The sequence below is a fragment of the Scophthalmus maximus genome, chromosome 10, assembly GCF_022379125.1.
Source record: "Scophthalmus maximus strain ysfricsl-2021 chromosome 10, ASM2237912v1, whole genome shotgun sequence".
NCBI classification, from domain to species: domain Eukaryota; kingdom Metazoa; phylum Chordata; class Actinopteri; order Pleuronectiformes; family Scophthalmidae; genus Scophthalmus; species Scophthalmus maximus.
This window is the reverse complement of record NC_061524.1, coordinates 16,339,694-16,366,984: the sequence shown is the minus strand read 5'-3', so window position 1 is coordinate 16,366,984 and position 27,291 is coordinate 16,339,694. Positions and strand designations below refer to the sequence as shown.

The window sequence follows — 27,291 nt, the reverse complement described above, 5'->3', positions numbered from 1 at the left end:
TCTAAGATATATAATTTGGAGCTAAAACCAAATGTGAGTGCACCCAAAATGAGTAAAAGTTGATGTCACAGTTGAACCAGGAATACAGCAGTGTTTCCCCACACGCAGACTTTACTCGTGTGGGTTGCTTGGGTATATTAAACAGCCACCAAACTATATTTGCCAACCCATATTAGCAATTTTTTATTCCTTTTTTTTTCATCCCTTCAAGAAAACAACACCATCCACGATTGGATGCAAAGTGGACAACCTGTCTTTGCTCTAGCCCTCCTGTGCCCGTTTGTTTGCCCACCACAGTATAATTTATCCATTAAAATGAACCGAAAATATTTTGACACTTCTCACAGACATATGGAATGTATCTAAAGAAAAGCTTTGTGCCATTGCTTCAGAGCTGTGTAGAGCACATTGATTCCCTGTGACCCGACTGTCACCGTCGGACTCTCCATCGGGATCATGGAGACAAATACATTTTAGGCGTCCCTGTCTGTGGGTCTGTCATTTGGGGTGTGGATGCCGGAACTGCACTCACTGTCCAATCGCAATATGTAATCTGTGATCTGACTGTTCCTGTTTCTTGTCTGTTGCCTCCTCGTTACTTGATTTGAGCACCACAAAGTTATTATTACCCATTCCTACCTCTAATACTATAGCAAAGAGGCCCAAGCTACGACCCAAAGTTGGGTGAAAGTAGTATTACCCAAACAAAAAATGTAGCCAGGTAGCACATTCTTGATGCATCTAATTTGGTATACTATTGATCTAATTTGATACATATAAAAACGATATATAGTAATAATAATTATTATGTCACAATGTTAAAAAGTGAACGCATCACTCTGGGGATTCGCAGGGTACCCGGAATGCCGACTGACGCGTTGTAAATATTTCAACTCCTCTGCACAGCACAGCTCTCATCAGAGAAGTAGAGGTGGCCCTGAGGCGGTGTTAGAAGTTGTTAAGGATAGCAAGTATCCTCACACAACCTGTTTTGCTCCATCCCTAAGCTGGAAAAGAGAAGACAATGTTCTCTCTCATCCTCCCACTCTCACCATTTTATACCTCTGCTGCTTGTTTGTGTGATGCCTCTTGCAAGCGTGCACAATCCCCCCCAAAAAAGGGCCAGCTTGTGTGTGTGTGAGAAGAAAAGGGCCGTAAGACAATAACCAAAATGAAAATCACCAGCGAGGATAAAAATACACGTTCCTTTCGGTATCATCACAGTTACCTAAGCTGCAGCAACCTGAGGTGAAACTCCTTAGACAATTAAAATCTTGATTAGTCTCATGTACTCTCTCGTTCTACCTAGTCTGTCTCTTACCTTTTCTCTGTCATGAACATACAGTACAATATACAAAGAACACAGGTGATGGAGAAAGCCGTGGAACGAAAAGAAGACTTGAAGCAGGATCGATTATTTTTTTAAAGGAAGAAAAAAGCACAAAAATAAAAGTGAAGGATTTCTTTTGCTTTAACTAGGAATGCCATGCGGCACAGAGGCGGAGACGACACATCAAAAGAGCCAAACCCAGGATAGTCAGACTATGTGCCCAATGTTTGCCAATTTAAAAAAAATATATTCTTCTCATGTCCGTGTCCACAGTAAGGTTTTCCGATACGGACACAGTTCTACTGAGCATCGGCAGGGAAACTATGACTCAAATAAAGATTCTCGGCCTATGTTGAGCAATCGCTACATTTATGCGACGACAGGTCGCGCGGGTTACAGGCGACATTAAATTGCTCTCTTTAACCCCGGTGCACCGTGTCTGGCCGGAGTTTACGTCATCGGGTTTCTAAAAGCTCCGTTTCCCCCCCGTTCACATCGGCTACGTGCGTAAGCTCCGCGGCTAAGCCGTGGCCCTGTGACGCAGTGCTATAAATTTCACATGTAGTGTGTGGACACAACATCACCCAACCATTGCACACGCAAACACACACTCTCTCTCTCTTCCTCTCTCCTAAATCTCAACTCCATCGCCCCCACAATGGCCACAGTGTTTAGTGTCAACAGTGACCACACTATGTGGTGCTAACATTAAAAATGCATCCAATTAAAGCTGCAGGGAGAAGAATATCCCTCTGTAAACGCTAACAGTCTGTAACATGTTTGCAGCAGCGACGGGCTTTCTAAACAAATTAAGCCGGCGGAGCTCCACATTACTAATCCTGGCTCTCTGTCTGGGCCAAACTCTACCTCAATTGCACAGTTGTTTGATCAACTGCCGCTACACCGTGTACGTGTTAATGTGAGAGGAGGGGAGGGGGGAAATAGGAACACATATCCAGTCCCGTGGACACCGGGGGGTGGCGAGATGAATGCACCGGAGAAGTGCAGTCAAACTTCACTTTCATGTGTCTGCAGACGTGTGCTGTCGCAATCTGCAGCTCCGTTCTGTCTGCGCTGCTCGTCACTCTGTCGACGCTCGGCGCATGTGTGTTTCCAAGTGTGTGTGTGTGTGTGTGTGTTAGACCTGTCGCCTTTTGTGCTCTGACGTCCGTGTGCTAATCGCTTTGGCTGATCCCTGCTAGCCGTGCATGCGTGTACCGTGTCTGTGCCTGTCTGCGTGTACGTGCGCATGTGTGTGTTTGAGTGTGAGGCAGATGTTCCCCAGGCGGTGCCATTGCTCAGCGTTCATACACACACACACACATACACACACACTGCAGTAAGGAAGATTAACCAGCACTTTATTATTTATTTGCCTCCTTCATAATCCCTGGTAGCACAGAACTCAGGAAGAGAGGCGAGTAGAGAGTGTTACATTGAAAGCTAGCTGTCAGGAGTTTTACACCACTCTGGACCTGGTTTAAAAATTACAAACCTCTCTCTCTCTTGTCCAGGGAGAAGAAAGAAATCAGGTGCACCGTGCACTAGAACTCTGAATCTGAGCTGCAATAAACTCTCAGTGATCGCTCTGAAGCAGCACAGTTCATTTGGACAGTGCAGTGCTGATGTCCAATTTATAAATACTACAGTATAGTATGCTATTTACAACTCTACAAAGATGCAACACAAAGCTAGAAAATCAGGTGTTTGGTTCAATTAGAGTTAGAAATAGCCAAACAACGCACTCATGTCTGGCATGTGCGTGTCCTGCATCTGCCAACTGTAAAAAGTGTTTGGAAAAGAAATGGCTCTTGGAAGATGGCATCATCATTTCATTCTTTCATTCAAGTATTGACACTGGCCGCAGGGTTCTTGTCAGGGGTTGCCCCCGTTTTTTTATATATATATATACCGGGCCAAGCAGGATCCTGCACAGCACCTCATAAACAGCAGCTGCAAACTCTTCAGTTCCCGGTTCATCCCCGGCCGGCAGCCGAGGAGGGTCCGATCAGAACCGGCCACATTTCTCCCTCAGTTCGCCTCCGCGTGTCAAAAAGCCAGTGCTGAACTTAAGGGGTGTTCGCACACAATCCCCCCGAGCAGTGGATTTTAAAAGAAGGAAAATGTGTTTACCTGTGTGAACTTTGACCTTGGTGGAACTGCCGCTGCGGTGGCCGCCCCCTCCCCCGACCCACCCTTCATGTATTCCTCGCGCGCGGTCCCTCGCTGATCCCCTCCTTATAAGCAGCGATCTGAGGGGAAGGAAGACAGAAGAAAAAAGGGCTGTTAAACTTCTTTTAATGGGATGCCAGGGAGAACCTGGTTCAGACAGAGGACAAATGTATCAGGGAGAAATAAATATCTTGCTGCTGAAAAATGCATGCGGGAAGCAAAGAGGGAGTCTGCTATACTGCCCCATTTACTCTGCCTCCTCACCCTGCCGGAGAGCCAGCGGACCTATGAACAACTGCACGACCCATCACACTGCCATACCGGTGCCTGTGTATACTGCAGCAGTCCTGTATAACCCCCCCTCCCACATGACCCCACCCCCCTCCTGCACAGGAACAATGTCCTTCCTAAAGGTTATCAGCAGCCCGACGCTTGGTCAGCCCCCATCCTGAGTCCATAACACACAGAGCGGTGAGATTCACCGCCTTAATACACCTCTCTTAGTCTCTCCTCACTGCTTCGCTGCACCCTTTACAGGCTGATACAAATCCAGCGTAGGCCCAGAACACACACAAACACGCACGCACGCACACAGGTTTTGGAATAAGTCTATACGGGCACATTGCAGGTATATCTCTATTCATCTGCAATACACTTCCGTTCGGTTGGTGCAAGTGTTGTTGTACTGTTTCGGCTCAGATGACCGCCTTCATCAATATCGTTTCCTGTTGGCTCTTTGCTGCAAAAAAAAAAAAAGAGATGTGATAAGAAACGCATGTTACCTGCTCACAACCGGACCACAGACCGACAAAATGAGTGCCAAAGTGGTGAACATAGCGGAGCATAGAGCGGCTAAAGGGCATTAGGCATTAATGAAGACCCAAACACAGCTGAAAGGAGAGTGAATATTGAACTCGCCAGGTGGAACGAACACGACTCCAAATCAATGCTAAGGTTTCTGCATGTCTGCTGGAGGTGTAAACACGCAACTGTTCTGTACAGCTTCATAAAGCCATAGTGACTGTTTAGTAACATTTAAAGAAATGATACGACAAGTCAAGTTGTTCTCTCAGACCTGGTATCAAGGTACGCCGCGAAAAAATCCGATCACAAGTGGACAGCATAGTATGTCGGTACGTCAGTTCCCACCTGGGCAGAAAGTGTCTCCACATAAGTCTCTAGTGAGCGACCACTTGTGATCAGGCCTCCCTTACCCACTTAATAAGCAAATACACAAGTTCAGTATATCTTGGCTCTTCTGTTCCGATTGGAGTCGAGGAGCCGTCCTTTACACAAAGCTTTGGAAAAGTGATATGAGTCACGACAATTTCACAGTCAAATTGTTTCGGCACGTCTTTGACCGTCTCAAATCAAAACTGCGAAAACTCTCCGGTTGATATTTATACGGCAAGCCGTGTATGGTTTAAACAGATGGGGTGTATGGATTGAATGGGCCTCCCCCATACGTCTTAACACCTGCTCATTCACTCATTTAATCCACGAGGGGAAGGGAGCACACTGTGGGAAGAGGGGTTGAATTTGGACCAGTGCCAAAAAAGAAGAGGACAGGGCGGAGGAGAAACCCATAAATACGCGGGGAGGCGAGCAGGTGTCGCAGGCAAATGTGATTTACAGGCCCTGTATCCCATACAGCGCCGACAGGTAAGCCTATTAGGTTGATATTACCCAGCTTTAACATGCACCGATGGACCCTCTTTAAAAGTGTGTGTGTGTGTGTGTGTGTGTGTGTGTGCAGCAAGTGTAAAGATGATATAATAACACATTGTTAAGTTTGTTACACATTCGAGCTCAGAATATGCAATTTTTGCAATTACATCTTTATTGAGCGTCAGGTTTCAAGTGGTTAAATTACATATTTTTCCAAGGTGACATTTTCGAGCAACCATACAATAGTGATATGTTCAGTTTTCTTAAAGTTGGTAAAATTATATATATATATATATATATAAAAACATGGTTTTATTACAGCAGAGGGGTAGATTGGATTCCAGCTTGCAAGCAATACTGGGCAAATGTGTTTTCTCCCAAATGGCATGAAAGCCGAAGAGCTAAATACTGAGATGGCAGTGCATTTCTGCATATTGGAAACCGCCGGGAAGCAATCACCGAAGAATGCAAACGTTTATGAGAAACTAAACGTGCGAGGAACATCGAGCGGAGATCTGCAATCGAGTTTCGCTTGTGATGCCGCACGAGAGAGCGAAGCCTACGAGGAAATTGCTACCACTTGAGGAGCGCACTACAGATGGCGTCGAGAGCAACGCGGCCCAAAGAAGTGTGTGCCTTAGTAATGTGGCGAATATTGCGGTGGAGAGCCGAGTGCATCGCACTTGCCCCTGAAGACTCCAGCTTTTTTTTTTCTCTCCTCCTGTCAGACGTGTGAACCCTTTCATCCCGTATATCAGAGGCTGCCGTAAAATCCTCAAAGAAACTAATCGCGTTAAATGAGGTTTGTGTCTGTATCCATGACTTTTGAGTGTGTTGTTTGTGTGTGGGATAAGAAGGGGGGGTTATAGGTGCCTCTGAGAGACTACAAATTCCTGTCACTTTTGAGTCTAAAATCTGTGTCAACTCTTCCGCCCGAGTCGTCTCCCATTTCCTAACCATGCCTGGGTATTACTCTTGACACTTGAGTCCTGCAGTAATCATATCTGATGGTCTGTGGCTGTTCATTGACAAGAGATAAACCAATTTTCTGCACAAACGCTTGAGAGCAATTCAAATGCTGGGAGGTGACAAAGCCCGAGTTTGCTTGTTAAAAGCCCTTAACACCACAAGGTTTACTTTAGCTTCCTGGGGGGAATCCTGGTCTCAAGTGGCCGCTCAACTCATACAGACAGATTCACTCTTGTGCACATACTCACAGACAATACACACACACACACACACGAACACACATGCACACACACCTTATCATCCAAGGCTGGGGAAGCAGGAGGGCTATAAAACCCAACCTCATCTCCTTAAAACAGGCAGGGCTGTCCCTGGGCGTCTTAACACAACTCATCAACTGTTAAACCAGAGAGAGAGGCAGGGCAGTAAAAATCAATGCCCCCCAACATGGCAAACAGCAGGCGATGATGTTAGCTGGAAGAGGAGAGCGCGAGAATTTGCAGCGGCGTCTGGAGGGGGGCGAGGGGAGGAAGGACAAAGTCCGTGTTAGGCTAAAAGCGCTAAGGCTAATATGTGTAATTGATTACCTCGATGCAAATGGAAGAACTCGAAGAAGAAAAAACTGAGAATGCAATTTAAAGCGGCAGAGTCTCTGAAATCGATTGGCCCTGTGAGCGAGAGAGAAAGAGAGGCCATTTCCCCCTGGCCAAGATAAAACACTTTACCGTGAGCTGTCAGATACTTATCAGGAGGAAATTAGCAGAGGAATACCATTTTCCCAAAACAAACAGGTCAAGTGTTCCTCGTCCCTGAATGGCCCTCTCCCTCTCCGTCATTCTCTCCCCACTCTGATATCATCACGTGTTATTTCCTCCCGTTTAAATGCCAACGGTGAGGGGGTTGCGTTTCGTTCAAACAGATCATTCATAATGGAAAAAACAAAAAAACAAAAAAACCATGCAGCCAGACAGGCCCCCGTGCACCGGCACGGGCAGGTTGCTGTTGACGCTTGAAACGGAGAAGATGAGGTCTGTGGTCCGGCCCCGGCTCCCGTGGAGCAACCCCCGGAGCCTGCCAGCACCCTGCACGTACACACTGACGCAAGTCCACCCCCCAATCTCCCAGCCAGATCTCACCAAAACAATATTTGCGTTTTTGGCCTGCAGTCTGTGTTCCTGGCTTAAAAGAGAGAGGGGGGGGGGGGGGGGGGGGGGGGGGGGGGGGGGAGAGAGAGAAAGAAAACACACATGGAACAGAGCACAAAGAGACGTGGAAGCAGGCAGCGGCCCACACAACGCAGCCTTGTCGGGGAGAGAGGAGAGGGCAAGCTCGGCGTCAACATCAACGCCGGTTCTGCAGTCATCGCTCAGCAGGTAATTATGATAACAACGTGTTCCCCAGACAGCCGCTCTCTCTGATTTAGTTTCTGAGCACTTACCCTTCCTAAAATCTCCTCCCGATAACATCTGATAAAATTACAAAGTCAAGATCCTTTTCGAGGAGTGCCCACTTATGTGCCTCTAGTTTGGTGTATAGTAACTCCCCCTCTTGTGACTACTCAGTCGCTCTCCTCATCCTATTGTGTGTGCTCTGCCAAGATGTCGCAATTTCATAACTTTGTGAAAAAATGCCAAGACGAAAATGAACCTCACCTAACACCAGCTGTCACGAACCCTGCAGTGCCTGCTATTACCTTCGATTGTAAACACCGTCCCGCCACATGTGGAAATACATCATTTCATTGTGTCTGTTATCATCCAGCTTCAACAGTGGGAGTTTGGCCCTGAATGGAGTCAGCGGATTGACCCTGTTATTACCTCTGTGGCACGACATTTTCCTTCGGCAGTCATCATGGACCGGCCCCTTAAACAGCCAACGCCGCGCTGCTACGGGGGCCAGGCTGTTGACATACTGAAGACATTTAAGATAATCCCGGAGATGTCTCTGTGTTTTCCGAGATTACATCTTCAAAGGGGAAACGCGGCCAGCAGCCTCTACTTGAAAGGGAGCGAGCTGTGGAGGGCTCTTGTTCTGAAGGAGGGGGTGGAATAGCTCAAGAATGCAATCATGGTTTTAGAGTGGAAGGAGGCCTGTCCTGGCTAGCTGAAGCTGGCGGGACGCTGGTGGAAGGGGAATCAAGAAGCCGAGAGAGAAAAACACACCTGTTGGACGGGACAAAGCAGTGGGGGTGGGGGGGTGGGGGGTGAGGTAAAAGAGAGGACTCTCACCTGTGTGACCTGACAAATCACACGGTTCATCTCTAGGCCCAGCTCTACCTTTTTTAATGTCTGGTATGCCGTCGTGTTGAGGTTAAATGGTCAGGTTGGGGGGGGGTAACATTTCTAAATTTGCTCAAATGTACAGTATATCATATATTTCTCTGCTGCAAGTTATTCTTTCCTGCTTTCTTACTGTTTGAGGTTGAGGGGGGGGGGCATTTCTAAATTTGCTCAAATGTACAGTATATCATATATATCTCTGCTGCAAGTTATTCTTTCCTGCTTTCTTACTGTTTCGGGAAAAAAATCACCCTGACAGTGTCATCTGGGGGGGCTTGGACTTTGACAATTGTGGATATTAATATACAGACATGGAAAGTCTCACCAAAGAGGGTATTGGGTGCATTTCTGGAAATGTAGGATGTAATTGTCTCTAGCTTGAACTAAAAAACTCTCAACCTGACTCCCGACTTTTATTCAGACCAATACAACTACTTAGAGTATGTTTCTATTATTCATGCAGTCCAGATGCAAACTTTTACAAAAACATTTTGAAATGTTTGCTAGTTTGTGTGGACATGAAGCTATTGAGACAGACTTTCAGGTCGTAAAGTAATTAATTTTTTTGGATCAGAATGTGACAAAGTGTGATGTTTACCAAGTAGAATCTTTTAATCCCCGGGGGGAGTTTTGTCCTCTGCATGTGACCCATCCTATACTGTTCTGAATAACTCCAGTGATAGTGGCTTAACTCCTGCATGGCCCCCAGGCAGCTCACTCCCACTGTGTGCTTTACATACTGCATCATCACAAAGCATTTCTTTTTAGATACTTTACAATTGCATCTGTGCTGCAGCCCGGCTACTTTGCATCACCCAGCAGAAGAGCGGCATTAGGGGATGCTAAATGAAATGTGTCACGCTCAAATTGCTCAGGAAGTATTGAATAAAAGCAAGAAATTCTGACTCACATTCGCAACAAATGTCAGCCGTGACGTCCTCTGTGGCTGCGAGCGCCTCTTAATGACTCATGGAAGCACTTGCGAACGTGGCTGTGGTGGACAGAGACGGTTGCATATCCAGCCACTGACGGGCACAGTGTTAACATTAAGACTAATTATAGGACAAGGAGTATTTTTGATACAGTTCACAGCTGTGAGGAACGCGGACGTAATAACAGCAAGGAGCTGGCAAAAACTGAGTCTTTGTGCTCCCTTTTTTTTTTTGGCCCAGTTCTCCTTCGGGGTGACATCATCAGTGAGTCAGCAGCCAGACCTCAGAGCTGGGATCAAAACGCACAGAGTGAGGTCTGTCTATTATCGGCCGCCGTGAGAAGGCACAAACACCCGCACAGAGGGGCCCGGATCGCACAACCACCAACAGACTATATTTGAACCGCAGAAGAAGAGCAGACGGAGGAAAAGCAAATCTGTCAGCGACGGAGGGCTGGGACGGAGCGGGGGTCATGATTGAGTCTCGCAGAGAGGTAACTTATTTTGTCAATGAGCAGCAACAAACAGCGATGTCGTCAGTGCTGACAGGCGAGGCACAAAGCAGCCACGGCAGCATCAGGTACGGTGTGGTGCCTCTGAGCGAGCTCTGCGGTGGGCCCCTCCTCCGTCCCTCCAGCCTCACTGGCCACGGTTGAAAAATTAATGCAGCAAACTGACAACACTTAGGGCCTCCCTCTCCCTCACCCTCCCCCTCCCTCTCTTTCTCCCCTCCCCTTGTACCAAACAGGATCAATTACCAAAGCAGGGCTCCACTCAGCAGCGCTAAAGAAACAAGAGGCTCTCTCCATCACAGCTGCGTGTGTGTGTTCCGTGCATGTGTGTGTGTGTGTGTGTGTGTGTGTGTGTGTGAGGTTCAGGCAAGCTTATGACGAACAGACAGAGGAGGAGGAGGAGGAGGAGGAGGAGGTGGTGGTAATAGTCTGTTTGCTTCTCTCTAATGACAGCGGCAGAGTGGATTAGCGAGCCTCCTAACCCATCAGCATCACTCCTCCCACCCAGGAAGTGACAGAGCATGTAAATAACCAATCGCGGTCACTAGCAGGAGGAGAAGGGAAGAGAAGGGGGGACTAATAAACCGAGGGAGTTCGAAATGTGCGTTTCGTCCGCCGCGCGCCTTCATTTGTATGCGGAGGGGAGATTTTTTTCTTCCAGAGGAGTTCCATTTATACAACATCAGCCGAGGTATTCAAATGCAGCACATCTGACTGGAGAGGATAACATAAAGAAAGGCATCAGCAGAAATGGCAGCAGAGCAGGCAGTAATCCCCCGGCCAGGCCACTTGTGTTTGCCACGCAGGCAGGCAGGCAGGCAGGCAGGCAGGCAGCGCTGTCAGCGGCAGCACCTACACAGGCCTTATCAGTGGCAGCCATGGGGCTCTTCTAATAACCCCGCGGTGCAAGGACAGACAGGGAGACGGACGAACAGACAGGCAGGCAGATGGGTTTCACTTCCCTCTCGGAAAGCGACCCTGAGCACAAGGTATCAGCCTGTCGCCGTGTGTCTGCACAGGCTCTGAGTGCAGTTACTCATTTCCTGCTCTCTGTCACACGTTGTGTTCCAACACCTTCATACATGCTGCCACTCTCATCCAAATGCACTCCAGCGGCGACCGCCCCGCCTATTAACATTTCACGCGCAAGCGTTCACACACACACACACACACACACACACACACTGCATTTATGACTGCGTTTGTCAAAAATCACAGGCACCGCTGGCATTGCATTGCCCCCAGTAGGGGCATATCTGACTCCAGCATCATTAGCACCATTCAGAAGGTCAAGCGCAGCAGCTTCCGCCCTCTTCTCTGTGATTTATGCCTTTGTGCTATTACTTCTCTTCACATTAATCTCTATCTGTAAATCTAATCACGCCGCCTCGCCACCGCAGCTCCCGGCGCTCGCGGGACAGAGGCTGCAGCCGACGGGAAACGGCTTATGTAAATATGCCGCTGTTGACACAAGATGGGCAGCGCGCGGTGCCTCGCTGCCACGATGAGACACACACACACACACACACACACGGATCTGGGTGCAGATAACAGCAGCTATCGCTTCACTGTTGTTTCTCTTCATTTACGACCATCCGCTATCTTTTCATCCCCTCCGTCTCAATATACTTTTCATATCTCCGGAAGCATTTGAGCACCGACGTTGACGTTGGAAAGGAGCAAAATAAAAAAGGCAGACCCGGTACTGTGAGGCTCAACTCGTAGTCAATGAATAACTTGAAGATTGACGCCAGTAAATGAGGGTGACGCAAAAATAAGCAAACTGAGCAGCGTCATGAGCGTCACTGAGCGCAATTCTCTATGTGCACGTTACCTTCTGAGCGTCATGGACAACTTTGGGTGTTGCGTGACTTGACGGGGCACTTTGAGCAGATTTGCCCGACGCCCTGCTCCGCGGCTACCACATGCAAGTGTAAAGACTTAATCGGGGTCTCCTGTGTGTGGAAGTGCAGCCGTGCTCTCTGAGAGAGAGAACTCCTTCTGCACGGACTGAAGGGAACCTTGGCGACGACACACACAGCGGCCTGCAGGCCTGTCAGCTCGTCTCCGTGCGGCGCAAATCAGCACTTGGCTCCGGAGAACTCCAACTGCCGCACTGACACGCACTCACACACTGGCTGACACGAATCTCCAGCATCACTTCAAACCATCCACTCAGTGCCTCAACATCATACTCGACATGTGGCGTGTGTGTGTGTGTATGAGATTTCCACCGCAAAAAAACTGGGGCTGAATCATTCCAGCTATTAAATGAGATATTGTGTGGCACAATCTCAAGATCAAGTATGATGTAGTATGTGAATAAATCCAGCTGGACCAGAGGCTGCAGGGGAAGAAGAGCTGTTAAAGGTTATAATATTAAGTTTCTCTGGCACAAAAGGTTTAGTGGGCTGCATACATCAGTGTGTTACAATCTTCTGTGCTGTATCAAAATGTCTAACTAACCCGCGATCTGCGCCAGGATATTACAGACATATTTCCATTAGATTAATAAAACATAGTCATGTGATGATTTACAATTTAAATTGAATGAGAGCAGACAACAGCGGCAAACCAAATCGATTTGTTGCAGAATTCACATGGTAAAATGAACAACAAAACCAAGAAGATGGGGATGACGAGATTTAAGAAATCAAAACAAAGCCGCGATTTCTTCGACAGATGTAATCAACTTAAGATCCCAAGACGATGACTGATATTTATGTGCCACCAAAATGCAAGGAGGGAGCCTTTAATAATTGATAGTGGTGGAGCGGGGGAGATTATTTTAACCGCTCTCCTCCTGTTATCAATCATTAATGGAGTTTCCATCAAAAACACTTCAACCCCTCAAGTATCAAATCTCTCTTGAAGGTGGAGGGGCCCACATTCAAACATCCCACTTAATCAAAGGGGCGCACAATTTGCTTTCCCTTTCTCTCGTTTTTTCGCTTGTGCAAATTGGAGTAATAACGCTGCAAATTGCAAAATTGTTCAAGGCATTAAGAGTAAAAGTAGGCGTTTTAGCTGAGGTCTTCTTGTGAGTGATGGGGGTTAATGGGAAAATTCGAAAATGTTGAAATCGGGGGGGGGGGGGGGGCCTGCGAGCCTGCATTTTTATTTTTTTACTTTCCCGCTCTCACTTGTGCCGAATATATGCGGAGCTGTTAAAATGCTCAATGTTTCTACTAGCCTGCTGCAAGGCCTCGCCTGGTCAAAGTCACACAGGACGCGACGTGCATCAGCGACACTCGCAAAGAGCCCTAACGCCGCTGCTGCCCTTTAAAACAAGCACAAGGTTACGTACAGAGCTGTGCCTGCATGTAAGGATGCACACACACACACGTGCGCACACGCACCAGAGTCAGCGAGAGTTTACAGCTCCGGCCTGACTTCAAAGGATCAGCCGGGATCTTTCCATCTCAAATCCATCACCAAGCCGTGGTCGCACTGTGTAAAAAATGGACAACACGAGCACATGGGCGACTAAGTGATAACGAAAATGATAGAGTGCTCCTAATTACCCATCAAGATGGTTTTGAAAATGTTCTGTGTGCTAGTAATCAGTGTCATGGCGCCGAGCCAGCAGCGACTCGGTTCTGTTTGATTTGTAGCCGCAGCTGAGTAGCGGGTTGCACACCATCAAAGCTGCAGAGGCACTCTCTTTCACTTTCTCTCTTTCTCTCTCTCTCACATAACACCCCCCCCCCCCCCACACACACACACACACACTCACACTGTCCTGTTTAACTGGCCCAACCTTGCCTGTCATCAGGTATAAACCACCTTTTTCCAGGCTGCTGCATAACAGGCGCATGAGGACACTAAGTGGATTTTGTTGAAAAAACTTCTTTCTTCGGGTTAGAAAAAAAGAGAAGAGAGTAGAAGGCTCGAGGACTTAGGACGCAAGGCTCTGCTTTTATCTAGACAGGACCGAGACATGCTCTTACACATACTTCAATTTGGAAATAATTAGTCGCCTAATGGATTACTTGATTGACAGGAAACGAACCACCTCCACCAAGGAATTTTTGCTGTGGTTATGTTTGTTGGTTTGGTTTGTTTACACAAAAACTACTGCTCCGCCAAACTTGGGATGTGGCCTGGGCCGGGGAAGGAGCAGATGTGTATTAAAGGGACAGTAAGTGATTTTTGAGTAAGCTTGTCTCTTTCTTTGTTGCTGTTGTTGTTGTTGTCATTTTACTGCCCTGACCAGACTGCAGACCCAAAGCCTCGGTTATGGAAGCTAACCACGAGGCCAAAACCCATGAGTCGTAGCTTCACAACAACTCATAAGGTGTCGGGGAGTGATGTTAACAAACAGCACACATTGTTGTGTGGTGTGGTCCGTACCATTTTCTTTTCAATTACAGAGCCCGGACGGCACCAAAAGAATAGATTTTTTCGGTGTACACACAGAACTGACAGCTAGCAGACCATGAGTGAATAATATCCACCGATCTTTACCTAAATTGTCTTGGATTAAAATGACTTACTGCCCCTTTAAGGGGCACATCTTTTTTCCACATTGTAACATGCAACAACATGCATTTTTCATTTCCTTTCACTCTTCAGGGAATAATAATAATGCACAGATTTTTCTAATCTGACATATTTAGTGGGCTGATATTTATGAGCGTGTAAAATTTGGTGCAGATCCAAATTAATCATTTGGGTTTATCAGACCACTTTCTTTTTTCCCTTCTGTCATGTATGACTGTTTGGCCTTGGCGGAGGTATGTGCTCTACTGAGAGGCCATTCTTGTTTAGCATTGTGATTATGTGCATATTAACGTGCTCACAACTTCCACTGCGGACGGGCTGACGTTCGGTATTCATGAGCTAACTTGTCACTGTTATTTCACGTGTTTGATCATAAATCATTAATCTATATTTGAAAGTGAAATCTTAACCTGAGGGAAAGTTAACGAATCACCGGACTTCTAATGGGTATTAACAATGAATCTATTAATAAAAGGACACCAGACAAATCATTGATAATATTACTAAAAGTTGCAGCTTTACTTAATTTTCAAAAAACAACAAGAACCTGTAAAAGCTATAAAGACGTGTACATGTTACAGTGCAAAGGGAGATCTATGAGGGCGAATGGCTGTTATTGAGCACCAACATGAATCTATGAAGGAGTGATTTATACACTGTAGGCATACGGTGAGCCTTGGCTGTGGCACTGTAAGTGAACAGAATTAATGCACATAGCCAGCCAGCTAATATTTGCTCAGTGAATGTTATCTGAATTTTGCAGCTAGCCAGTTTTTTTTTAGTTTTTTTTATGTGTTTAAACTCCGTTTACATTAGGCCAGGAGTTTGTCTAGTTATACAAGCTGTTCTTAACCTTAACCAGTGAACAAGGTGCCGGTCTCTACACTCTGACTATGAACGGTACATTAACTCTCACATTATCACCTCTTTGTAATCACCGTATGTAAACATGCATTTTCAATCCTACTGTTACTTTGCACTTATGTTTTGCACTTACATTCACATCGTGATGCCATCTGGGGCCTCAGGCTCTTGCCAACAAAATGTCGAAGGTTCATTTAATCTTTTTAAAAGATAACAGTCCCATCTCCCAAAAAGGAAGATGTCAAGATATTCCTTTTATTGCCTGTCGTCATAAAGGGGACTAATCTGTTTTTCGCACGTGTTGGCCTTTTACTTTGTGACGCTGCTGACTCACGGCAGACGAGCCGAATCAAAAGCGGGTTTATATTGAGTGACTCAGGAGGTTTGCGAAGCCGAGTAGACCCAAAGCTTTGACTCAATCAAATGGGTCCACTGCTTTATCTTAAAGGACCATACCTGTGCTGTTTGAGGATCTTTTTTTTTTTTTTAAGTGATTCAAAGGTGTGCTCGTAGCTGGCGGCCTCCACAGAGAATAAATGAGCTTTGAATTAAGAGTGGGGATGTCACTTTCCGGTGCCAGAGCCAGAAAAACGGTAACAGGAAAAATTGGCACAGAAATGGCAATAAGTGTGAATGAGACTCGTGGAGCTGAACTCTCCCTGAAAGAACACATTTAAAAAGATGAGGGTAGTTTACTACCTCAAGAACAGCCAATATCATTATATAATATACCAATTGTTTTCAAAGGTTCGTCATGTGTTTACAGACTGATATCTAGGATTTGAGACCGCCTTTGGTTTTCCATTCAATTCGACTTGAAAATCAACTTGTAGAGCCCTGAGGCTTATATGAGGTAGATAATCCATCACAGAGTCTGCAATGTGTGGCACTAATGGAAGTGAGGAAGCAGGAACAATTTTCAAAACTGACAGTGGAAAGCTAAACAAAAAAAAAGGGCCGCATTGCTTTGACAAGCCGTGTTGTCGGGAAATCAAATCAGAAAGACAAGGGAGTAAACACTGATGTGAAAAGGAGCATGTGAATTTAGTTGTTTCTCGTCTCTGTAATCGTTGCTCTCAAATCGCAGATGTTCTAGCGTCTTCAAACATCGCTACGTTCAGACTTCATACCTTAAGGGCAACTAAATACCCCAACTACCACTATCGATTAGCTGCAGTCTCGAGTCTCTGCGAGCCTCATTTCATCATTTGTGGACATCTCTATAGCTTATTGGCTACAATGTGGAAAAAGGGCGGTATGGTCCTTTAATTGTGTCTGTCTCTCTTCAGTATTTCACATTTTCACATGAACATCTGAGCATTTGTCAGCCTTGTCACTTACTTAGTAGGGACTGTTTCTATGTAACAAGTCACCGCTGCAACACCAAAACTTGTCAAAGGAAACTCAGCAGGATAAATACAAAGCCATTAATCCCTCAAGATGATTTGTGAAGTTCAAACTTGGCAGACACCGAGTGTGTCAATCCACGGTTGTACTCTCTTTTTCTTTTAACACAAGTGAACAGCCGTACTTAACAACCTTTTATTTATGCTGTCATTGGTTTTGTCATTAATGAAAAAACACCCCAGGCACAAAAATCCAGTTTAACTGACAAAATCCTCCTTTCAGATCAACTGCACATCATTGCAGCTGATGAACAGCCTGATAAACCCACATTTCGCTCTGCTCCCCGCACCTGTGAGTCGAAGAAAGAGCTTTATCTGGAAGACAGGGGGACACTGCCAGCTCAGTTTGACATACACAGTCCAAAAGACAGTAGCTTAATACCCCGGTGTGTGTGCGAGTGTGCTGTGTGAATTTTAATGAGAAAGACAGAAACATAGAGACACAAGAGGACCAAAACGTTGAGATAGAGCCCCTCAGATGTCTGGATTGGAGGCTGCTACTCTTTGTGACCCCGATGCTTCGAGCCACAGATCAGATCGGGGACACATTGTGCGACAGATGCCTCACCCGGGATTCTGTTCCGGGCATGAGTGCTGCTGGCGCACACCAAAGAAGGGAAGAGAGAGAGAGGGAGGGGGGCACCTGGGAGAGAGGAGAAGATGGATGGAATGGAATGGAAAGGAAAGGAGGAAACAGAAAGCTGAGACCAGAGAGGAAGCGGAAAGCGGAGAGGGGAACGGGAGAGTTTCCCCTTGGAAATCAGACGTCACGGCGGGTTTCGTCCGTGGGACAAGATCCGCTCTGTCATGTTTCTGTCAGACGGCAACCAGTTTGGTCGGAAAGTGACACTGCAAGTTAAGACATACCTCGGGCTGCGACTCTCACCCTGACTGACCTGGGGGGAGGAGCAGAGAGACCTTGCATGCACTAAATCACCATTAGTCTCTTCTCTCAGTCAGGAAGGCTGTTACACACTGAATAATGAACTTCTGAACGAGGGAGCGAAAAGACACGAGCCCCGTGTCTGGATCTACAGTAGAAGCTGTCACTGATAAAAAACTGGGGAAGGAAGCGTTCCTGAAACCATTGATGCCACCGCTCGGCGTGTGACCTCTGCACAACGACTCCACCGCACGCCTTTGAGGAGCAACATGCAAAAAAAAAGCAGATGAGAAGAGAGAAGAAAGGAGCTAATTATAGCCTCGCAGCAGGATGCCCAGAAACAAACTTGATTATCATCATCGTCAGGACGGCACAAAGGAAACCTGCTGCCTCCCCCCTTCCACCACAATCCAATAGAGAGGCTTTTAGCCTTCGTAATGATTTAGAAAGTGACAAGTCAAACAGATTTACTGTGACAGCCTGAAAGGGACCAGCACGAAGACGCTCATTGCTCACGTGACCAGACCTCCTGGCCCTTCTCCTGCGCCGCTGCCCCCACCCCCCCTCCCCCGCCCCCCTCCTCAGCCTGTTCTTAGGGGACCAGCAACGGATAAAGCTGGCTCAATAGAGGCCGCCAACTAGCCTTTTCAGTTTCCCCCCTTGCTCAACGCGAGCCCCCTTCAAACGGGAGGGAAAAGCTCTGCTTTGTGGAAGTTGGGTTACTTAAAGCGGCAGTCCCCCCGGATAAGGATCTGGTCACGGAAAACTTGCGTGGCACGGGGGGTGAACGGAGATACCTTTGTGTGGGTTTTTAACACCATTACCCGAGGTTTATCAGATTTAATGAGCCGTGAATGTGACGTGAAATTTTCTCAGCTCGCGGGAGCGTCTGACATCATTTCCACAGCGGCCCCGGCCCTTCTACTGGACATGGAAACTCTATTAAAAACGCGTATTATTCTGCAGAAGAGGTTGATTAAACATGCAAAACTTCAAAGCAGCTATTGTGCCACAGTTTTTCATTATCATTAGGGGGGTTTTTTTCTGCTTCTGTTTTCCATTTATATTAATCAGAAGGTGTTTTTAGTGCCCATGAGTGATACTATCTACATTTGACTTTCATTTCCGTCACCCTGAACTATAAGAGCAAAACTATGTTTGAGTAGCATCAGTCCCTCCAAGTCCTTTTTTTTCTTTTCTTTTTCTCTCCATCTCCCTTTTCTGGAAAGGTGAAAAACACCGTGGCTGTCCTGAGCTTTGAAAACAGAGTCACCCCTTAAAACCATCAAGAGCTGGCGGCGGCTGGATGTGTGCGGAGAATTCTCAAGGAGCAGAGACCCTCGGGCTTCGCGGATTCATTTTCTCCCGAACTGGCTTCCAAAAACAAAGGAATTCCAGAGAAAATCAGGGCAGGACCTCACCCCAAGCCACCACCGCTGCTACTACCCCCACCTACCTCCCTCTTGCGCTCTCTCTCTCTCTCTCTCTCTCCCTCTCACACACACACACACACACATTTCACGGCTCCATGCACCCACATAAACACACACACCGCACAGCAAAGGTGACTTCATGCAACCATCACTGAGACACACCTCCTTTCTTGTTATACAATTATGTTGATTTGTTATCAGGGGAGACACGGTTACAGAGACATGACAAGTGTGTGTGTGTGTGTGGGGGGGGGGGGGGGGTCATGTGTGTGTAAATGTGTTGGGGGAGGTAACATACTGTCTGGCCCTAATTCAGATTTCAGAGCCGAGTCTGTTGTTGCTCACCACGGCTAACCGACACAGAGTTACAGGTCGGCTCGCTCCGTTCAGACTGCAGCCACACATATTAATATGACATTGTTGAGCAACAGCCTCAAGATGTGCAGAGTCGGGGGGCTGTGCTATGGCAAACTGCCCCCCGCCCCACCACCACCACCACCAAACCCCACTGCTCCAAAAAATATGAGCCAGACATGAAACGTGCGATGTCCTCACGTGCATCTTTAACAATGTCAACACATGCCATTCAGCTTCCACTCATGCTCCCACCGGGCCGGCCAAGTAAAGGGTACGGGATGGCTGTGAAAGGGATACAGGTGAGATTTGTAACAGCTAATGTATGTAATCTAGAGTAATGGGTAGTTGCAGGAGCTACCGACGAGTTGCCAGGATATTTAAACTTGAAAACTGACTGAAGAAATGTGAAATTAAAAAACGTGATGAGATTCTCTCCCTGGACGTGTGTTTCACAATCATTTCTCGTGGGTTACAGTATGTTCTGTAAAACATGTCCTGTAAAGGACCCAAACACTTGCTTTAAGAAATGTTTTAAGATGAAGTGACCTTATTCGTTCGTAATAAAACGTATTAATGAGTAGTAACCCAGCAGCTTTTAAAATCATAAAACACGGGCGCCCTTGTTGTTCTTGTCAATAATGTTTGCCAGATAATTAAAGAGCCCTGGGAGACAATGATAAACATTGTTTAGAGGCCGATCCCTGGCAAGCAGCGAGCAGTGTATCATCGCTGTCTCCGGAATACACATGATTAGCGCGGTCTCATTACCGATATAATAAACGACGTGGCTTTGGTTTGCTGGGAGGACGCACTCGCAACAGGCGTAGATTAGAGGGAAAGTGGTGAAACACATTGCCCCTGTAAGCAGGGCAGGAATAAACGACGGGCTATCTGCAGTGGGGCTGCAAATAATACTTGTTCTATTTGCAAAGTGGGGTCTGCGGCCAAGCACTTTCAATCACATATTCTAAATTGCTGGCATCACTGTTTAATAATGTGGACTTTTAAGTTCCCTGCTTCTTTATTTGTTTCATTCCGCAGCTGCCACCCCCACCCCTACTTTCCCCAACCCTCCCTCTCCCCGTCTCTCCCTCCCCTCTTCCTCTCTCTGAAGTTAATGCTGTAGCTCGGCCCCGGCCCACCGGCCCATCTCTCTTTACAGTTGGTGTATCCACACAGAGGTTTTAAAATATGCCCCTTTATCTGAGCCGCCCAGGCGGGAAAATGAAAGGGATGTCAGTCCTTAGAACCCCGGGAAAGCGGCTGGCTCAACCGCCGGTGTCAAAACCAAGGGGGAGGGCAGCGAGGGGGCGAAACGCGCCGCACAGACGGTAATAGACTTTTTCTGTCACTGAGCAATGTCGGAAAGTGGCAAGAACGTCGTCTTAGCGGGGCAGTGGAGCTCAAGTTTGTACGCCTTTATGATTTTGGGGGGGCTCTCCATAACAACCACGACCGGCTGCCGTTGCCTTAAAACCGAATCCTCATCCCGCATGAATACCTTTTTATTGTCTCATTGCGAGAAAAAAGCACCTCTGCAAAGTCGACATTTCAGCCTTTTTGCGCCCTCTGTGCACGTGTGAGCATGAGCACTGTCTCTGTACTGACTTCCTCCTCACGAGGGACATCGCAGGCGAAGAACAAACGCTGTCCCTTTGCATTAGTAGATCCCGGTTAATTTACTTTGTCAGAAAAACAAGGCCGTACGTATCCCCGGAGGCCACGTTGGAGACAATTCGACCGCCTTCAGAGAATCTCTGCCATCACTCCTCATCTCCCAAGCAACCTCCGCCAGAAAACCAGCATCGCCCTGCACTCTCTTGAGTGTCGACGAGACAAGAGACTGTTTATAGCACAAATTATGCTAATAAACAAAAAGCATATTATCTTTAGCAAAAAGATTCATTTATGGGCGGTAGGCTAGAAGGATTTGCAACCTGCTGTGCCGAGGGGTGCTTCAAGTGAATGTGGAATTAAGCTCTCGTGGGTCTGGAATCTTCTTCTGTCTAGGAACATAACAGGTATCAACTTATTGACTCAACCCAACAGGCACACTTCTCAGCCAGACTAGTTAGTCTAACACCTGGCACCAGGTCAAGCGCCACACTGCAGGCCGCGGGAGAGCGAGGCCCTGGGTGGCTTTGTCTGGCTAGTGAACCCACGTGGGCCGCCGTGTGCGAGGTGTGCGGAACCTCTGGGAGGGAGGCTGCAGTTGGCGCTGGCTTGCAGGCGTGCACCGGTAACAGGAGAGACAAGGCAAACACGGCAGATCAGTGCTGAAACCGTAAACCCACTGACCCAGCATGAGGAGGGAGAGGGGACTAATTAGTGACTGTACTTACAACTCAAAGGAGAGAAGGAGAGAGGCTAGGTGAAAGGAGGGAGGAGAAAGCACACACAGAACACATACACACAAACACACAGAGCACGGCAGTTGCAGGATGAGGACAATGAGTTTGTTTAGCTTAAACAGGATTTATAAGCCAAACAGACACACGCCAACGCCACTCACTCAGACACATACTATCTCTTTTTCTCTCCATCGCTACCGATTTTTCTCCCGCAGAGGCACGGCTGACACGGGCTCGGGGAGGGTTTCATCAGCAGAAAAAAAAAAAAGTGAGGGTAATTGCTTGCGATGGTGAGAAATCTTGAGTGCAGGCGGCAGCGGTGGGCGAATGGATGGATGGATGGATGGATGGAGGGAACATTTTGTTCTGCCTGTGCGGGCTCTCAGACGCTCATATTGTTGCCGGTGAGGCCAGGGTGTCATTTATGATTCAAGGGCCCCGGCCTCTCGGCGGATGGGAACAGGACATGGCCATTGTGACGTCCCCTGCGCTCGTTCCTCAAGGAACATCAAATCAAACATGCATGAGGCGGTGACAGAGGTGGGCCGGTAACTTCTCTCCCCGCTCTCCCACTCTGCTTCACTCTCTCGTCTCGACGTCGAAGAAGAAGAAGAAAAAAAAACTCTTAGTAGACTGTGTCTTCCTGCGGTTGGGAGAGCCTCGGGGTTGAGGCGACAGCTCTTTGGAAACAGGAGTTGAGCCGATGCTTTGCCTGCATTCAACAGATTATTGTCAACACCACAACAACCGATGGACCATGCAAAAACCTTAACACACCTTGGCACAAAACAGCTACAGCTACTTCAGTCGGATGCTACTTGAGGTTGAGTGCCTTGCCCGTAGACTCCGCAGTGACTCTGGCGACAGTCTCAGCCACCCGCGAGTTCAAACCAGCCGTGCTTCAGCCACAACCAGAACCACAAGGCCAAGGTTTCGCAGCTTGAAGGACGGGCGGTGGTGAGCATGCATGTGGCATTGAGGTTTTCTTATCCCCGCGCCCTCGTGTTGGTCCACTCTCGGCTCTCCACACCAAACTGACATCACCGGCAGTCGGTCAGTAATGTCAGGATGAGTTACATCTGCCGGCTGTGCTTCGGGGTTTTTTTTTCCTGTCTGCATAAGTTACGCCACAATTACCAGGTTTTCATCTTGAGGAGAGTTTAACTGTGGACTAATATGGGTGGAATTACAGCAGCGTTTAGGAAGTAGTTAAGTGTCTGACACGAGGGCAACCACCTCGGCTCAAACTGAACAGTTCAGCTTGTAACTCCCTCTAAGCCCCTGCTCTCGAAATGAGTCTTTTAAAATGCTCCGAGGCAACACAAGTTTTTCCTTATTAAAAAGACCAAAATAGGCACTTTGAAAAACAAAAGGCTCAGTCTAGATGCAATGTACTGCCAAGTCGAACCACAAGCGAGACAGAGACAGAGACAGAGACACAGAGAGAGAGAGAGAGAGAGAGAGAGAGAGAGAGAGAAAGGGAGGAAAGGCTGACTTCTGCTCGGGACATGATGAGTAGGTGGGTTCGGGCTGACGGGGAGACACCAGACTGCGAGAATCCATGTCAGGCGAGCGGGCGGCAAAGTGTTTCCCGTGCACTCCTCAGCCCAACACCAACGGTTAAGATGAAATGTCAGTGCTGTCAAAACATTGATTAGCGTTCGCCAGGTTTTTAAACACTCTGCCGGCTGCAGCTGTGCCAGCACGCATGCAAACAGCGGCAACTTGTTAGAATATGCTGAGTAACAAAAAGCTAATTGCTCAGACACGAGCAATCAGTTGTTTTCATACTTTAAAATCGGCCTCGTTGAGGTGCCCTCGCTACCTTTCTGCTTTCCAAGACAACAGCTGCAGGTGTTTTTGAAACTGAATCTGTGATATGACTTTGTTGTTTTTAACGGATTCAATTGGTCTTTCCTTTCTCTGTCCATAACTGGTTAAGGAGGCTGAAGCGTCTCCTTCTTCTTCCACGGCCAGCTGAAACTTGTACCACTGCCAGTGCAGGTGTTGTCTTTCTGTCTCTGTTTTAACTTTTTCACTTCAGCACGGCCCCGTCTCGGTGAGCAGACTTGCATTTTTGCACCCGGCACCGTGTTAGACGGCCTTTGAAATCACCCAAATTTGATTTCAATGTGTGTCTACCGCAGCCTTTAGCCTGTTTAGTGAATCAGACGCTCTCCACGCAGCCCGGCCGGCTGGCTGGCTTTTTTTTGCAGAGAGGCCCCAGGAGGGACAACAGAAGGAAAGAGAACTCACACATACACGCACGTGCACGCGCACGCACACACACACACACACAAACACACACACAAACAACACACACTTCCAAGTTTGCGAACAGTTGCAGATGGCTTTAATTCCTCGCCCTCTTTCTTTCACAATTTATCAGGTAACCTGCTCTGAACAAGCGTGACTTCTTTTCATGCATTGCTGAGATGACTCAACGTTGCTTTGTTTCTTTAGAAGGGAGTAGGGGGTGGAGACCAAACCCCAAATAAAGAAAAGTCAAACAGCACTAATTAATGTGGCGCGGCTGCTGACAAGTGTTGCTGCTGAAACAATTTCGTTACATCACCGATTTAAATTACCGAAGAAGGAGATGTCGGAGGGTTCACACCCCCATTTTAAAAATCTTTTTAACACGCTGACATATAGGGAGTGGACACAAAAAAAACATGGACACCTGCAATCCAGTGCAATATTCCTGCAATAAAATACGTACTGTGCTCATGCTGTAATGTTTCAGTTTTTAAGTTGAGACTGTGTCAGATGATCTGTTAGGAAATGCCAAAATATCCCCTTCTTATCTCACCTGATGATAACAGTGATAGTAACATGTTAATGTAAAACGTTAGAGTTATAAATTAGATATTGTTGGAGCAGCTTTGGTGTCACATAACTTATCTCAACAACAATGGCATCGCTGATCTGCTCCTAATCACCGCTTCCTTCCACTTCAGCACCTTACTAACAAGGTCAAAGGCCCCTTTCCCCCCCCCCCCACAAAAGTGTGGCTGCACTGAAGCAGGCCTGCAAAGAGTGACAGCCTCCTCCCCCTCCTCCCTCCTCTCCCTCGTCCCGTCGGGAGCCCCCTTTTCTCTGCTGCGCTCTGCCCCGGCTGGCCTCACATCCAGACGGGAGGAATTTAACGGGGAGGGTCCGCCAGACTTACTTGAGGCGAGAAGGCTTGCACTGAGTGAGAGGCAGCTCGTCCACATGAGAGAGAGAGAGCGAGAGAGCAAATGTGGTGCTGCGGCTGCTGGTCTCAATCGGGGGACCCAATGAGACGGTTTCGTGTCAAAGGGGTGTGAACTCATTTGTACTGGGATGTTTGCAGGGGTGCATGCTGGGAGGATTCAGGAAAATCACTGCAGCTATAGTGGACCAGTCACACCTTGAGCATTGTCCAGAAATAGTCACAGTCATGGGAAATATGTCTCACCTTACTCCATTAGAGTCCCATTAGGAGACCCCAGGGTGTGTGTGTGTGTGTGTGTGTGTGTGTGTGTGTGTGTGTGTGTGTGTGTGTGTTGGGGGGGTGTCCCCCAGTGACCTCACACGGGGAGCCACTGATCTCTGGGTGTTCTCTCCGAGAGAGGATCCAATCAACTCAATCAGTGTTATCAGTCATCGGCCAACGGTGGCAAACCTCATCGAGGAGCGCTGCGTTAACACGGTGTTGTCTAACAAGTGGACGGACACACGGCCGCTAATCGCATCACAACAGGTAGGAAGCACAGCACCCCGGAACGGGGGGGGGGGGGGGGGGGGGGGGGGGGGGGGGGGGTCCAGCAAGCATCCAGACACACCGCTGACTGTTAGCTCGAGTGACATGCGCTCTCAGGTTAGCCTCCGCCGAGCCATCAGCTGATCCGAAGAGATGAGACACCCACACACACACGCACGCACGCACACACACACACACGCACACACACACACACACACACTGACCTGTGATCGGCTCCTATAGCGCATTCCTGCCCGGTGTCTCCACAAACACGCAGACGCCTCTTATCTGGGAGCGCAACCTGCAGACGCGCTCGCTAACTGCCGCTCGCTCCAGAAGCAACTCGTCCGTCCACACACACACACACACACACACACACACAGACACACACACAGACACACACACACACGCGCAGACACACGCATACACGCAAGCGCGCGCGCTAGGCAGAGCCGAGGGATACAGTGTGCCGCACACACGGCTCTGTATTACGCCGCGTTTCAGGGCTCAGGCTGCCGCCGACAACCCCGCCAGCCTCCCTCCCTCCCTCCCTCCCTCCCTCCCACCGGCGACACGAGTTCACCAGCGGCTGCTGAGAGGGTTTCTCCGGGGTCACCCCATTGTTAGCAGGTAGTAACTGTCCGGCGGGGAGGCAAACCCCCCCCCCCCAACACGTCTCGAGCGACCTGGCAGCACATTCAAACCCCCGCTTTGCAACGACAACACACACACACACACACACACACAGAGAGAGAGAGAAATGAACACGCTCCAAACTTACTTTCAGCTCGGACCTCGGTGGCAAATCCGCGTATTGTTTCAAGCCTAAAAAAAAAAACCACCTCGTGTTTACGCCGCCTCCCTCCTCCTCTCGCTCTCTCTCTCGTTCTCGCCGCCTGCCTCTCCACAAAGACCGACGTGGGAGCCCCGGAGACGGTGCGAGTGAGTGACTGAATCAACTACCGTGGAGCTCGGCAAGTTGAAGTGTCAGATTACACTGGCTATTCAGTTACCAGCGTAGAGAGAGCCGTGCTCGGCGGGCGGCGGTAAAACGCGGCACGGATTCCCATTCCCCCCCACCACCGTGCACGCGCGCGCGCGGAAGGACACCGGGGTGTGTAAAGGTGTAACTACCCGCTAATTGGCCGCTGACGGGCACAGTTGTCGCTGGAGCTGACTGCGGCGGCGGCGGCGCGCCGCGGCTCCGGCAATTGTCTGGATCCGTGTCGTCATGACGGCCGCGTTGCCTCACTCAGCACCAGTGGCTTGTGTTATTAAATAATAAACCAAACAATATGGTCAAATATACATCGCATTTAAAATCAAGTGCAGCAGCTCAACACAATTAGCCAAAACAGTGATTGTGTAGGGCTGCAGGAAATATCACTTTCATTGTGTTATTATACAAGTGATAATGTTAATAATGACACATAATGACACATGCCAAATATATTGATTTGGAATTTGATTAAAGACAAAGAAAAAAATCCCCCAGTGATGGAAGCTGGAATGAAGTGTTATTTGTTTGTCTATTTGTTTGTTTGTTCTAACTTTTCATGCGACCGATGCAAATTGTTGCAGTCTGCAAATCAATTAAGATTATGGTCTAACTCACATGAAAGGATATTATTTTTTTCAGTAAAATGTGTTTATTAAAGTGTCGCTATTTTATCATTAACAAATAACTTATAATTAATGAATTATTATTCAGGGTTTAAGTTTATAACAACAACAACAACAAAAGCTATAATAATAATCATAATATCGAATCATTAAAATATTATTACTGTAGCAGGGTACAAAGGCACAAACTGGTATGATGACAGTGTATTGTTTGCAGCGAGTGGTGATATCAACCTGTAAACGTCTCCATTATGTTCCATGTTCCACTTCCTACTTCCCGCTTGTG

The 27,291-nt window shown here is 47.8% G+C and overlaps 1 protein-coding gene across 4 annotated transcripts in view; it reads right to left on the bottom strand.

Annotated features, from left to right (window-relative positions):
* Positions 1 to 26,379, bottom strand: part of zmiz1a (zinc finger, MIZ-type containing 1a) — a 97,682-nt gene extending 71,303 nt beyond the window's left edge. For 2 of the 4 annotated variants that reach the window (XM_047335272.1, XM_047335274.1), the window contains exons 1-2: positions 26,164 to 26,377; positions 3,464 to 3,582 (exon numbers count right to left, since the gene is read on the bottom strand). The gene's annotated coding sequence lies outside the window, so the exon portion shown is untranslated. Of the gene's footprint in view, positions 1 to 3,463; positions 3,583 to 26,163 lie in introns of all 4 variants that reach the window. The other 2 variants (XM_047335276.1, XM_035605807.2) reach the window with 2 other exon arrangements.
* Positions 26,380 to 27,291: the final 912 nt, after the last annotated feature.